The sequence below is a fragment of the Dermacentor silvarum genome, chromosome 9, assembly GCF_013339745.2.
Source record: "Dermacentor silvarum isolate Dsil-2018 chromosome 9, BIME_Dsil_1.4, whole genome shotgun sequence".
Taxonomy (NCBI): Eukaryota; Metazoa; Arthropoda; class Arachnida; order Ixodida; family Ixodidae; genus Dermacentor; species Dermacentor silvarum.
Genome location: NC_051162.1, coordinates 69,114,555 through 69,127,802, shown reverse-complemented (window position 1 = coordinate 69,127,802; position 13,248 = coordinate 69,114,555). Strand labels below are relative to the sequence as shown.

The following is a 13,248-nucleotide window of genomic DNA, read 5'->3' as shown; positions in this document are numbered from 1 at the left end:
TTGGGAAGTTGGGTGTCAGGCAGTGAGGATCGAACCGCGCACTTCCCGATGCCGAGCCGGGCATCCTGTCCGCAAAGCCCAATGCAGCAGATCAACAATATCGTTGAGCAGCCAAAAACAAGGTTAATATAGTGTAGTTTTGTCTTGCTTAACAGATCAAAAGTGAACGGTGTTATGGAGTTACTGATGAAAAGGAAGGCAAATGTTGTTTGTATTCTTGAAACCCCAAAATACATGGTGTTTTGGATTTGAATCAGAAGAAGTTCTGCGCTAAAGATAAGACTGACATTTCTCTTAAATTCAATTGGAGTAGAACTAAAAGGATGAGTTTCTTGCTGCAGCTATGAAACCTGTCACAACATTTCCAGGCATTTTTAAAATATTTTCGGGGATTTTCAGCGTCAAAATGCAGCTTATTTACGTGTTCAGTTTTTTTTTCCGTATAGAGGTGGGCTTTCCATTTGTCGTATAATCCATGTCGTGTTGTCAGTAATGGGAGTCCATACAAAAGTTAAGTTTTTTGCTATTGAAGAATAAGCGTGAGCCTGTTTGCGAAGTAGATATACAAAAAACGTTAGCCCAATGACATTTCCGGCAGTTTGCACACGTCCTTTGCGTTTTAGTATCTGCGTTTTCGTCAGCTACAAAATCCCCATTTGAATGAAACTCTGAGGGCCTCGGAAAGAGCACAATTTTTGTGCTTTGCCCCGCTGCCTTTTTGATACACCGCGAAACAGCATTTTTCATGGCAAGGCAGAGGCAGCATTATCGAAGTTATTAGGAGCTCACCAACTGAAGTGTTCCTGGCAATGAAGGTGTCAGCTGCCCATTACATTTTTTTCGGACAACGCACCATTTGAAATGTGCGAATAAAACTCTATATTTCACGGAAATGCACTAAAATGTTTTTTTTTCTAGAATTTATCAGGGCCACGTGAGGCACTATGTTTGGAACACCGCACTAACTGCGAGACTTATATCTTACCTGGCCGCTCAACAATTTCGTTGACACTCATCGTGCACCACCTACGGGGTATCTAATAGCAAGTACACCTTGACAACGTCATTGTGTGTTCTTGGGTCGCCACCTCTGCGCAGGTAAAACTTAACACCTTGCCTAAACAAAGCAAGCAATTCTCCCAGTGAGAAGATTGTGACCACCAAGTACGCTTAGAGCAGAACTATAGAACCTACCGGTTTTTGAACACCCTTGTGCGCAAGGTAACTAAAAGAAACTAAAAAAAGTGTCCTCTGGTGCCATGCCACCAAATGCCTACCAAGCAAGTGGGTGCACTTCTAAGTGCCTTGAACTCCCGTAGTAACCGAGCATGTGCCACGAGGACGCTTATACGTAGTTTGCCGGTTGGTACCCGGCGCCAGCACTCGTCGGTCTAAGGGTACGGCAATGCTAGCGGCACAAACCGCGCGCGTCATGTCGCGGGCATCAAGTGGCCGCGCGTCAGCGCTTTGCTGCGAGGGCAACGTGGCAAGCGCGTCTCGCCGCGCGGCAGCGCGATAAGATCACCCGCGCTCTCCGAACGCGCGAGCAACACCACGAGCGCTCGTTGTTTCATGCGAGAGACGACGATCATTGATTGAAAACCCGGCGCGGACCGGCAGCGGTCCGGTTGTGATGGCTCCGTGAGGTCACCCTCGTCGCTCTTCATTGGTTCTTCATCTCGCGGCACGCGGCATTTGCCGCAGAAATGGGTCCCGAACCCATTTCGCGCGGCACGCCGCAAAACCCCCGATTCCTGCCGCTTTTGCCGCGCGCGGCATGTCGCGTTGCCGCGCGTTTTTGCCGCGTGTTTTTGCCGCTAGCGTGGCCGTACCCTTAAGCAGCAGCGGCAGATGCTCCACTGTTTTACCAAAGTTGTGGTAGGACAAGGAGCATCCAGGGACCTTACCGAATCCCTATAGCGATTCGAGATTTTCGAGATCAGAACTAATATAAATCACGAAGTGCCTGGTCGTGGTACGCGTCCATCTCCATGCATTACAACAACTAGTGGTTTTCTCGCGGCAGCTGGTAAAGCAAATGGTTAGAGTAATATTAGATTTCCCCTCCTTTTGTAAACGTTTTTGTTAGGTCGACAATATTGGCCAGCTGCCAAAGAAAGGGATAATAAAATAATTACCAAAATGTCTCTATATCTAAGAACTACATAACGGCAAAAGTTGCAAAAACCATATCTTAGGTGACAAGTTCACATGTACTATTCACCTGGAAGAAACATTGGAGGTGACGCCAATTTCAACAGGTGCCTTCGCGATGTGCGTTAGGAATGCATTATTGTTTCAATTACTGCTGAGCTTTCGTTAATGAAACGATGCGTTCTTAAAGCGCAAGTTCAACAACGTGGTATATTTAATGGAAGTTTCGCAGCGCTGGTGCTGGTTTGATGTTGTGCTCTAGAAACTGCCTCGCTTCAGTGAAGAAATTGCAATATGTGTGATCAATAATTAGGCAAGACTGATTGCTCATTTTTCTCAAATATTTAATTATGAAAGTTGATTTCATGTCCAAGTAATCTAGGCCTCTTTGAGTAATCTAGCTGGATGTGTCGATTGGTGTTTTTGGCTACATGGCTAACAGGGGGGGGGGGGGGTAATTTTGTATTTTGTGGTAACAGTCACACCCATTATTGTGACTTCAGATAATTCAACTCCTAGCTCATTCGGACGCACTGAAACGCACTGGCTAGAACCTGTGCACTGGCATGGAATAAAAAATCCGTTAGTTCAAACTCGACTGCATGGGACAGCGGTTAATTCGACCATCAACGTCGCCCCCTAATTAATGCAGTGCCTAATGAAAGCTTAGAAGCACAGGAAATTCTGCGGATAGGTTACTTGTTCACAACGACACGACGATGATGGCAGCAACCTGTATTGCAGTTTTCATAAGGACTCGCGCTCTAGCCTGCGCAATGTCCCCTTGGATCTTTTTTTGTCGGTGACTAAAAGTGCTTTTGTTTCTTTATTTATCGGTCGACTGCATTTTATTTGAGTGTTCTATATATATATTACTTTTTTTCTTTTGTGTAGTTTCACTTATCACTCCCATCTGTATTGCTTCTGCCTCGACGGTATCCCAAATGGGCAAACAAACAATCAAACGTATAAATAAAACAAACAATTGATAAGTAAAAATATATAATACACGAAATCTATAATAAATCGGTAGTGGAGAAGCCTAGAATAGGGAGAAAAGTTGCAGTACCTGGCAACGCAATAAACGTACTTACCACTTCTGCATGACATATCGCACTCCCCCAACGTACTGAATGGAGCGTTATGGCTACAGGTGCGCCCGCAGAGACCTGTTTCGTTGTTATAAAAATATCGAACTGGCCTGCAGTTCTTAGTTTCAGAAGCGGAAAACCGGGTTTTGCATGAGGGATCTACAGAGACAAAAAAAAAAAAACAAACATCGAAAGTAATTTGCCCTTTTGTTACCTCTTGTGGACCACTAAACTGTACGCTTATCAATATGAAGGAACTTGCCCTTAAGCTGTAAGCAACTATAAGATATGACAGCCAGTAGCCACCTAGAAACCCAAAAAATTTGTTTAACTGACCACACTTTATTCGAACGGTAATAGGCCCTGCGAAACATATTGCCATAAGCTAAGCCTAGGAAAATGAAACAATTTTATGATGAATGGAAAACATGGCAATATATTTATGTATATCCAAATGATACAATACCTGAAGTGCCACAGAACTAATCTTATTCAAAATTGTTTGCGTGCACTTCCCGCTCCAGTGCAACTGCATTGGATGACTCCACTTTCCAACGCACACTAGTTGCTCCTAGGAATGGCGAATAGCATTGATGGGACGGCATCTGTTTCCGGAGAAACCGGAGAAAATGCTTTGTGCTGCCCCTCAACCTCTGAAGGGAAAAAGCTTGCTCTGTGGGCTAATCCCATTTAGCTAGGCGGATGGTCGTTTCGGTTATTATACAGCTTGGTGTCACGGTCGTGCATATCAAAGCTCCCGAATGCAACAAAAGTGCTGCTTTCATTGCCATCATAAGTAGCTCACAAACAATGACACCGCGCGATACAGTTGTCCAACATTTAAAAAATATAAATATAGCAGAATTTTCTCACAGAAACGAGTGTAAAAATAGGGGAAATCACTTGCATTCACTAATAGAAAGAAAGAAATAATCAGTTAATTGAAAAGAAAATGGATTAAAAACTGGCCGCTGGTGGGGAACGATCACACGTCTTTGCATTACGCGTGGGATGCTTTCACCATTGAGCTACCGCGGCGCCGTTTTGCCATCCACTTTCTGATGGAATTCATGAGGGCAATTGGACTGAGCGCTTGGAAAACTGCTTTCATAGCATTAGTCACTGAAGTGCGCATCAAGTTTTAACTTGACTTCGAACAAAAATCTGTCCATGGTCTATTGAGCAAGTTGTTCATGCCTAACTGAATCAATTAAAAAGTAAATATTTCATACTTACCACGAATGTGTATAGTGTTTGGCAACGAAATACACAGCGATTGCACCGCGCGATACAATTGTCCAACATTTAAAAAAATATAAATATGGCAGAATTTTCTCACATAAACGAGTGTAAAAATTCTTAAAAAATGCCGCAGTTTCGCCCGAAAGGCGAAGCATCAATTGCGATAGCAAATTAGTAGAGAGCTATTCGGAGTAGGGATAGTAGTTTTATCGGCTGCATAAACTTGGACACATTGGCTTACTAACTCAATTAACAATCGTGGTGTCAGCGCGCACAAGCAAACATGAATAGATCACACTGAATGACCGCAGCCAACGACTGTCAAAACGCTGGCAGCAAGCGCAGGTTCGCGCGGTCTATCGCTTCAACGGAAACTGAGCGGCGAATGCACAGCGCATACAAAGGTCAGAGCCGTGTGGAGATAAGAGACGGTGCCGACGACCGGCATCCCCGGGCAAAGCGCAAAGGAGTTGTTGGCAGAGGAGAAGCAGCCCCCCCCCCCCTCCCCCCTCTTCCTGCTTTGTTGCTTTCGCGTGGTAGATTGAGTGGCAAGATACGCCTTTGGTGCCGGAGCACAGCGCCGCCCCGCCACCCTCCCATACCCCCACGGTCTTTCGCGCGACGGTCACGTTTGCTTTCCGCCGAGCGTTCGCTCTCCGTGATAGCGCGCGGGGGGGGGGGGGGGGCTTCGCCCTTCGTGATAGCGCGCGTCCCCCGCGCGCTTTCGCTCGCGCATACGGCGCCCGGCAACGATTTTATCGCCCTTGAAATCTATTACGGAACCTCACGGCGACGGCGACGACGACGGCAGAAATGCGGTAGAAGTGTCCATATAATTGCGATCGCAATAAAACAATATATGCTGCGCACAACATGTAGTAGAAACAATTGAAATGTGTCAGTGTATGGCTAATTTGGGAAACAAAGATGTTCGAATGCTGAAGCACACAGGACTTCCTTCGTGGAAGAAGAGACAGAGAGAGCACGAGAATAAAAAGCCATAGAAGTAAGCAAGCGAAATGCAGGGACGATCTCTTGTTTTCTTTTTGTCATTGCAATAGACAAGTCGACAGCATGATGTCCATCAAGCTCCGATGATGTAGCGCTGCTACTACAAGGCGAAGATCTTTCTATGCATCTAGGAAGCAGGACTCTTCATGACACGTCAGAATCACACCTCCGGATTGCACAGCAGTCCATGGCCGAATTTGCCGCTAATCATCCCGCACTGGCTGAGGTCTCCGTGACAGGAGCAACGCTGACCTAGATGATTGATGTTATCATTAACAACGGCCTGCCCATGCGGCCCATATACCCCCATTGGACTCACAAAAGACCATAGGTTATGGCACACATGGCGCGGTCTACTGCTTGAAGCCATGCACACCTCGGATATCTGCTTTACCTAGTGCATATAGCGGGCACGTCGTCGCCGATTGATTTACAATGAACATACCTTTATTCAGCCTTCGGACAGGAATAACTGGGCAGCAGACCGTATTTCGTCGATCTTGGTCGATTCTAACCCAGCGGCAACTTGCGAAGATACACGCGACGGCTGGGCTGATGGTATTGCTGTCTTCGCGGCGCATCAGCGCGGTGAGGCAGCGTTGAAAATTTGGGACCTCCACCCGTCCTTTCCCTACTCCAACGGGATACTCGCATGCGACTCCTGCGACCATACCAAAACATTCAATGCCGTCTGCCGGAGCGATATTCGGCAATCGTAGTGGTCATGAAGTGGTGCCAAAAACTTGCACTGTGGCTGAGTGCAAAGATGGACGCACAGATCAGCGTGTGGAAGAAGAAAGGGGAAACAAAATTTCACCGACGATTACGTTACTCCCTTATGCGAAATTTGAGCGCCGTGCCACACGTGTTTTCATTTCGCGTGTCAATATTTTGTATTGTGATTATACAGACGGTTTATACTAGAATCGAACGCTGTCAGTAGCAAAGCTGACGCGGACAATCTCTCTCGTGCAGCACATAAGAAACGGAGTGAAGTGTGGCGAGGCTGCCTCGCTAATTGAGAGATTGCGAGAGGGAGCGCGTGACCGGTGCGTGAGCGCGATTCACATTTGCTGCCGCAGACAGACCTCCACTAATGCAGCGCTTTCTTCCCAAGCAGATGACGCGCGTTCTCTCTGGCGCCATATCATAACCATATTCGCCACACTGCCCCTCTTGCGCGCAGTACGCTTTTCCTCGCACGCTTTCGTTCCACCAACGATGAGAACGGCCCTTCGTCACGGGGAAATCGTGACACCATTGACAGCGGCGGCAACACCCAAGGGAGCGTCACATCAATCCTTACTCGTTTAGGGGGAGCATGGCCGCAATGTCCTTTTAAGAGTCATGGGGTGCCCCAGTGCCTTCTAGGCTGCCGTAATTAGGTTTGTGGCCCCTGCGAAATCACTGCAAAAGCTGCAGCACTTGTTCTTGCTGTCACGCGCAACTGTCGAGAGAGGAGTATGGGGGAACGTTTGCGAGAACTTAGTGAGAGGAGAGACGTAATGGGTAGAACTAGATGATCTGCCCATTCAGTCACCGACGGAGTCGTGGAACGAGTCAAGAACAACCGTACGACTCTTCGTTCATGGCAGCTCGCCTACATGGCATGGCTGAAGGGCAATGTGAAAGTACGCAATATCTCGAATGTTGGCGGGGGCGAAGCATACTGCCGTGAAAATCAAGATTGAATATTTTGGTCCTGGTGCGAATGACTCAATCCTCTATTGCGCATTTCAGACACAGAGCGTCTATCACGATGAATGCATGCCGAGGAATCAGCAAAAGCGATTAGTTTTCTTTGTTGTGCCGTCTTAAAAAAAAAAAAAACTAGCGTAGCTTCCACTGGAGGCGCAATGCTAAAGAAACAGCGGAGCTGATGGGCACCTAGCTAGCCCTAGCTTTTGGGCTAGGCTAAGCACTACCAAGTTATCCCCAGCATTTTCCGTAATTCGTTGATTATTCATCGATTAGCTATTGATTTCTTATCGATTGACCATCGCAAGGTATTGGCCACGTATTTGGACTAGGCAAAGCAGTACCAATTCATCCCCAGCATTTCCCGGAATGTATTGATTATTGATCGATTATTGATTAGCTACTGATTGGCTATTGATTGGCTATCGCAAGGTGTTGTATACGTATTTGGGCTAGGCTAAGGACTATCAAGTCATTCCCAACATTTTCAGAAATTTATTGAATATTGATCGATTTTCGATTAGCTATTGATTGACTATCGATGACTGACTAAGCTTAAGTAGTCCAAACCGTGCTTAGGTAGACTTGACCAGTCTCAACTTCGCTAGTTCAAAGGGTATGTGCCATTTCGTTTGGACCCTTTCTGCCCTACCACCAGGATCTGCCCACATTTTTTTTTTTTTTTTTTTTTGTGGACGACTAACGGAATAATGGCCGCCTTAAACAACGCTGCTGTTACAATGCACGGCATACAGTTCTGTGCCTACAGCGGCGCTCTCAAAACGTTATCAGCCACGTGCACAGTAAATTACCTTCAAGCTCGCGACGTAGTCATTTTCTTGACAACATAGAGGTTATCCCGAGAAGAACCTAAATGTAACTTGTAAGAAGGAAGTAATAACCGGGCTTTCTTACGTCACTTCATTACGTACTCCGCGGCAAGTTACGTGCACAAAGGATGCACTTACGACGTAAATCAGCATGCGCGGGCGACCCTCTTACTGACGTCACTAATATTGTTGCAAGCGCGCCAACTCTTTTTATCTTCACAATGGCTGAAGACAGCAAACCCTGTTCTTTTCACTGGCGGTTCACAAATGCAGAAGAAAAGCCTCTAGCATACGTCGCGTGCCTTTCAGTGGTAATATTTTAGATTTATATTAAATATAGACTCGCCAACACAAACTAACTCGAATGCTGGTAGTTATTTCTGTGAAAAACGATCAGAAATTAGCTGTCGAGTCCACGTTTACGTGAGCTAGTTCCAGTTTTCCTCACTATGAACGTTTTCTCTCTTTAATTTGGCACGTAGCTGCGATTTAAGAATATAGGTTTATGAAAATGGGTGTATATATATGTAAAATAATTAGGCCTCAAAGACAAGAACGAGATGCACGGACGCACTTTTAGATCAGACGCTTTCGTTTGTTATTTTGCCAAATTTCCTGGTTGTTCTCTGTTCACTTTTATACTTACGCATCTTAGCAAACATAGAGCACTGCACAAAAATAATATATGGTAGTTTCCAGTGAAATATGAATTATTAAGTTTCTAACCTATTAGTTCCTGTAATTTTTTCTTCATTTGTGTCAAGCCAAGTGTGCGCTCCTCTGCTGCAAACAATACGACAGAGATGCATCGGAGCTTTCTTGCTTAAATTGTCAAAACATCCCACTTTCCATTTTGTTCGTAACATTGTGCTGACTACTGCCTTCCTTTCCGTCTTTGCGTATGACTGGTTATCTGTATGCTATTTTTTCTCTCATTTTTCATCTCTTATGACATAATGAACATGTACTAGCCTGCCAAATAATTCGTTCGGCAAACCTGTCCAGTAATCATTAAACTTTATCTTACCAGCGCGTGCGTATCATTACATACTCGTTAAGGTATACGGTTTTGTAATGCATTCTTAAGGTCTACGGTTTGTAATGCATTCTTAGAATACTAAACTTTGGTGCATGGTTGGTGAGCTATGTGCTGTAAATAACCCAGCATGGCAGTGAGCATTTAAAGCAATTGAACGATGATAAGGGTCTTGAATAAGGCCGATTCAGCCTACAGTGTGCCGGAAATGCAAATTGTCATGTTTTGGTTCATACAACATTACTAATCATATTATAGGCGTATTTACAAATCATACAAGTGTGCAAAACAACACCGTGAACACACTGAACCTAACGAAAGTAGGTTATGGCCTAGCCGAGGATTGTTGACCCGTCCTTTTTTGGCCAAGCGCATATGCGGGCCGCACGTAAGAAGAACAACGCGGCACCTGTCGCTGGACACAAGAACGCGTTACGAACAGTCGTGGCCGCATTGCGCTCAACACAATGCACAGCTGCCGATTCGAAACATGCACCTGCGCCAAACGAACCCATCCATTGTTAGCATCATCGCTCAAAAACGGCTGGCGAACAGAAGCATATGACGCTCGCTTCTCGGAAAAATTATTTGGCGTGTTTACCTTCGTTTCAAACTGCACATATCATTGCGATGGCAAATCTATGGAGACTCCAGGCGAATTTTTCCTGTCGCGTTAGGCGTTGGCATCGGCGTGGTGTGCTGTGAGTGCGAGGGAAAGCATACGAGGGTGACCCGAGAAGAACGGGGGCCTGATGTGCGCTGTCTGTCTTGCGCCCAATCTTAAAAGACACGTGATCAAGCGCGCCTAGGGAGGGAGAGAGGAATAGGCAGGCAAGCGCGCATCTCCTCGTTTCGCCTTGCCGCGGCTTTAGCAGAGGGTACGGCCGATGGTATACGCGGCCAGCGTGCCTGATCTTGAAAGCGATCTGCGGATTGTGCACGAACTGGTCCAGCCGAGATGACTAGTGGATTTATGAGCGCTGTCTTCCCCTCGCACGCAATGTTTTGAATTTCGCGAATCTCAGATTTAGCAGATGCATTGATGGGAAGTATAACTTAAGCGTTAGCTACCCCGGCCAGCACTCTTCATCCCCCCAGCTTTGCGACAGCGAACGCTCATGGTCTTTGTGTGAGATCTGGACAAGTTTGCCTGTGCGGGAGGGATACCATGTTTTATTACTGAAACCACTAGGCGAATCTTACTGCAATGTATACGGTCGAGAAAACGAAGAACCTGGCTTCTTGTACTTATCGAACACTTTGCTATAGCTGTGATTGCTTGAGTATTTTGAGCGAATTTCTACGTTTTCGTTTCCTATACCAGCATAAAAAAGTATGGTCTCCTTTAAAATAGACAGAAGTTATCCACAGACAACGCTGTGTTTTTTCGAGTGTAGCCAAAGCCATAATTCCGGCTGTTTATAGGATGCTTCTCTACGCAGCTTTGCATTGATGTTACAGCTACGTTGAGCTTATTATGACATTGTGAGTACCAAGCAGTAATCTTAATTGGAGCATCACACGGCTCTTCACAAATCTGCAGTTGGCGACTTTGCGTTTTAGGGTTCTACGGTGTGCTGAATGGCACGGGGAATATGGTAATAGTGACATTTTGTTATATCCGTCTAGTCAGCTGGTGGCAGCTTTACCACCTTAAGAGGATCAGGTCTAGGCACTCTAATTATACAGCCAGTCTATGCAGTCCATAGCAAGCCGAAGTTTCTATTAGGCAAAACTACAACATTTGTTTTGCTTCTTTTAATAAAATTGATGGCCATGCTCAGTTGATGACAATTTGGCTGCCTGTTTTGAAGCTTCCAAAGCGTATGCACCTCGGCTGAATACGAGAAATTTCCAGAAACATGAAGTGTTGCTAAAATGCGCAGGCATTTCGGTTACAATAAAGTAGAAATCATATGTGATTATGAGATGCTCGCATGAAGCAATGATGTCCCTCAAGCTTGGTTCATAGATATAAAGTTTCACGGTGTCCAATTCTTGAGGCACAGCAGTTATCGAGACAGGAAATGATTTTGTCGCATAAAGGCAATTCTGAAATATTCGGAGGCTTCCATGCCGTCTAAAGTGGCTTCGTTGATCTTTGTCAGATGCTACTCTATGACCATATGTAGGCTTTCTGTGCAATAGCTGCAATTTCAGAGGGTACTGATCTAGTTGGGCAAAAAGGCTCTGCTAAGGCTTGTCCAGAATGTAGTGGTCGCTATCCTGGCGCCCAAAGAATAAACTGTGTGGAATATTTAACCGCTGTTTCTGAGGCTGACTCGTGAGCATCATAGTCAATTACATACGACACATTAAACATCTGAAGAAAGTGCATTTTCTGTTTGTTCGCTACAATTGCAAAAAAAAGCTTTCTGATGTCCAATTATTTTTTAGGCCATTTTCCTTGCAAATCCTTCGTATTCCGCGATAACGTGGTGTTCCTTCAAAAAAGACACCAGCATGTTTGTGCATTGTTCACTGTTAGACCTTTTCTGTTTATCTTATACGGAGTTTGAAACAGAGTGTCGCTTTGATTGCCATTGCATAAAACAAAAGGGCAATTTCTCTTATGCTTTTCTTTTGTGTTCATTGTTATTGACTTCGTGTAGCTTTTTGTTTTTTGAACAAGACATTGGCGGCCTGGCCCGAAGGCAGGATATACAAAATACAGCGATGCTTAGCGTAGCGCTCAAGATGTTCCAGATGGCTGGCGTGATGATCGTTGTAAGCGGCGTTACAGGAGTCGCAACCCGCTCGTACCCGACATCAGACCATTAGAACTAGATAGATTCAGCTTTATGATTACAAACCGTCCCAATCAGACATAAGTGTGCATTATGGTGTCGGATGCACACATTATGGTGTCGGATGTGAAATATCTACAAAGGTTCCACAACTGCATTGGTTCTCCACAAGAAAAGTCGCAAGTTACCTATCAAGAAAGGAGTCACTTGAGGAAACACAATCTCTCCACTGCTATTCACTGTATGCTGAGAAGGCGTATTCAAGCTCTTAGACTGGGAAGGCTTAGGAGTGAGGATCAACAGCGACTATCTGAGAAGCCTTCAGTTTGTAGATGAGTATTGAAGGTCTGAGACTGGGGAGGCTTAGGCGTGAGGATCAACACCGAATATCTGAGCAACCTTGAGTTTGCAGATGACATTGTCCTATTGACTAACAATGGGGACAAATTACAACAATTGATTGAGGACCTTAACCGAGAAAGTGTAAGAGTGGATCGGCTTGAAGATTATCATGCAGATTACAAAGATAATGTTCAATAACCTGGCAAGGAAACAAGAATCCAGGATCACCAGTCAGCCTACAGAGCCTCGGGGACTCACAGGGAGCCTGATCATGAGAAGGAAACTTACAGAAGATTAAAATTGGCTTGAAGTTCATACGGCAGGCATTGACAAGTCCTGACTGGGAGTTTACCACTGTCGTTGAAAAGAAAAGTGTACAATCACTGGATTCTACCCATGCTAACATATGAGGCTGAAACTTGGAGGTTAACAAAAAAGCTCGAGAGCAAGTTAAGGAATACACAAAGAGCGAATGAACGAAAAATATTAGGCCTAACGTTAAGAGACAAGAAGAGAGCGGTGTGGATCAGACGGCCAATGGGATAGCCGATATTATAGTTGACATGACGAAGAAAAAATGGAGCTGGGCAGGCCTAGGATGGATAACCCTGTGGACCGTTAGAGTTAAAGAATGTATACCATGAGAAGGGAGGCGCAGTCGAGGACGGCAGAAAACTAGGTGCGGTGATGAAGTTAGGACATTTGCAGGCGCACGTTGGAATGAGCTAGCGCAAGACACGGGTGATTAGAGATCGCAGTGCGAGGCCTTCGTCCTGCTGTGGGCGTAAATTAAGCTGCTGCTGCTGATGATGATTATGATGATAATGATGACGACGACGACGATGATGTTGACGATGCACACAGCTGCTCAGAACTAACCCTAAGTGCTCACAACGCTCAGGCCAGCTGCTAAATCCACAACAGTTTTTCAGTCATTGAGTAATTTCCTATAGAAAGCATTCCTTAACCAGCACAGCGCAGGTGTAGTGTAGGCGGGTATAACACGACAGCGAATTCGTGATCTGATTTGAACTGTGCGAGCGCCGGCGTGCCACGTGACTTCTATGCGCCCCTCTAATCACGAAGCCCTCCACAGC

The 13,248-nt window shown here is 45.5% G+C and overlaps 1 protein-coding gene across 6 annotated transcripts in view; it reads right to left on the bottom strand.

Moving 5' to 3' along the window:
* Positions 1-13,248, bottom strand: part of LOC119465303 (bromodomain-containing protein 4A-like) — a 50,397-nt gene that overhangs the window by 24,234 nt on the left and 12,915 nt on the right. For 5 of the 6 annotated variants that reach the window (XM_049655694.1, XM_049655695.1, XM_049655693.1 and 2 more), the window contains exon 2: positions 3,249-3,404. The exons of the other annotated variant lie outside the window; for it this stretch is intronic. The gene's annotated coding sequence lies outside the window, so the exon portion shown is untranslated. The remainder of the gene's footprint in view (positions 1-3,248; positions 3,405-13,248) is intronic. 6 annotated transcript variants of the gene reach the window in all.